The following is a 2712-nucleotide window of genomic DNA, read 5'->3' as shown; positions in this document are numbered from 1 at the left end:
AAACAGCAGAGTCCTAATGTGCTCATTTACAGTAAGTAGAAATAAAATAATGAGCTGTTATCTTCTTTAAGACAGCTGAAGCAATTATAAGCTTTTTTTTAACAAGTGAAATGCTCATCGAAGTCTACAGGTTGACTAAAATTGTTGCTGACATTGATGTCCAAAATCAAGTATGGAGGCGTTCACTACAGTCACCCACAATTTATGGTGATGTGTTGACAAGACAAGTTCTGTCAGCAGATTATCTTATTTCAAACCTTTGAAGTTACATGTTCTCATTTTCAAACTTTGGCTTTGCTCTCAGTTTCCCAATAGACTCACTCTGGTGCAGTGAACTATCATGTCAATATGGTGCATAAGTTTCAGCAAGTTTAAAAATAGGTGTCATCACTAGATGGCAGTGTGGTTAGTCATGAAGTCATATATCAACTTTTGAAGTGTTTTTCTGACAGTCAGTGACTTGTTACTGTCCTGCATTGACACAATCTAAAGCCAGAAATGACAATTAAGCACACACAGTATGCTTAATCTGCTATAAGAATCATTTCTGTGCAGTATCATTTCTATAGAGTACGTTTTAATTGCTGTTGTGATTGCCCAGTTATGATTAAATCAATAGGCTGCCGAGAAAAGTGCTTTTGGAGTGAATAAAAGACTGAATAGAAATATGAGAAATGCAATAATGATGCAGCAGCTATCCCCTTATAGAGACAGTATTGTAAATTTAAATCAGACAAGAAGAAATAAAAATGTTAATAAAATAAAAAAATATTGTTCTACATGTAGCAAAACTGCAGGAATAAATCTCAGTGGTGACATTACTGCAGACTACACCAGCTGTATTTTGCTACTGAAAATACTTTGTAGGATGACAGTGCAAAGGCGCAGAGAGCAAACTGACACTAAAACAAACTGACTCTGAAATGGTGACAACCTTGTAGAAAACTACTATCTTTGGACAAACTGTAGCTCCTCACAGCATGTGCCCTCCATCCACTGCCACCAAAGGCTATCCCTCTGCCCACCCCCCCCACCCCCACCATCCCACTCCATCAGGCACTGTAAAAACGTCACTGTCAATTTTGACTCGTGAATTGTTCTCTCTCGTTCTCTCCCTCCAATGGTAAAACAATTTTCTCACTCAGAATTGAACTGCTCTGTGTGTTCTGTCAAACTGGCAAATAATCAGTTTCTTCAGGAAACGCTCTGCCTCTCATCTGACAGCCCTGAAAGACAAAGTTGCTTTGTTTTAATTCAATATCTAGTGCTCAGCCGCTGGCGTTGTTGCATTTTAATGCACCTCAAAAACTACAACTGTCAGAGACGAAAGATACACAGACAGACACATGGTATTTATTTACAAAGTTGTTAAACTAGTCCCTTAACACATGCTGACACAATGGCATTGACATTTTGCTCACGAATATGATTGCCACTGGCGAGATCTGCTGCCTTCTGGAGATTGGGTGCATAAGCACCACTGATCACAGGCTGCTGATTTTTGTAGTTTTACCTTTATCTGGTAGTCCACAGTAGAAAGAGATGGAAATAATTGGGAGAGACCAAAAGGGATGACATGCCAGCTAAGCCAGCATGACGCTCCAGGAGCCTGCTCATTGCTCAAATACTGTACTGTCCGTGTATGCTTTATGAATACAAATGTGTGAAGCTTTGTTTTGACAGCAATCACATCCACCATTAACACCTAATGGATCTTCATTGTGTCTGCACAGGTTCATATGGTGAGGCTCTTTAAGTAGCACTCTATGTAAAGGATGGTGTATTCAATCAAATATTATCAGATACAATAAAGAAAAAGTTCAGATATCTTAAGATATTTTCAGACTAATCCTAAATGGATTTCATTGTCACATACCACTCAGTTTAAAAAATGTACATATGTTTTGTTTATTTCTGTCAGCGTCTGCTTCCTGAACAAGCTGTGAGTGACGCCTTTCTTTTTATTTCTCATGTAACTGGTTCCTCATACTAAAGATAATCAGCTATTCAGTCTAACAGAGACATATATGAAAAACATACCTCACATTTCCAGGCCCTAAGTCGAAACTCTACCACCTCACTTGTCCTCTACCCCCCTGATACCAGGCGTTAATGGCTCCGAGCGTGTTTCTCCTATCACACAGAATCTAGCTCAGCAGACGGCCAGGGGATGAAAATGTCAAACACTCAGAGTTTGTCCCACTGGAGGAGGCCTTTTGACTTCCCTGTATTACAATCAGACAAGTCATTTGACCTTCAGTGTTTGAGGCTGTGAGACGCAACATGTCGCTCTTAACCCATTTTCGAGCAACACCTCAAAATAGTGGTGAAACACCCATAAAGATCATTTAGAGTAGTTTAGAAGAATGGAATTTGGCATAAATATCCTAAAAGCAAATAGGTGCAAATACAAATAGAAGTACCCAACTTTAACACTGTTTTGGGAACAGCAGACTGTGCATTTTATTACTTCTTGTAAAACCACCCACAGATCTTTAGAGCTAATTTGGTAACAGTACATACCGTGTGTTTCATTTGGTCCCCTTGGTACTTTTTCCTCTGGTGAACTAAGAATACAGATATACATAAGTGATAAAGCTTCAGAAAACACCATTCTGTAATTGAGGTGGAATCATGTGTAGCATGATAATGGTAACAATACTAAATAAAACAAAGGTGTACTTACTCAAACATTTGAGGTGGATGTTGAGG

The sequence above is a fragment of the Lates calcarifer genome, linkage group LG4, assembly GCF_001640805.2.
Source record: "Lates calcarifer isolate ASB-BC8 linkage group LG4, TLL_Latcal_v3, whole genome shotgun sequence".
Lineage (NCBI taxonomy): Eukaryota > Metazoa > Chordata > Actinopteri > Centropomidae > Lates > Lates calcarifer.
This window is presented reverse-complemented; position numbering follows the sequence as displayed.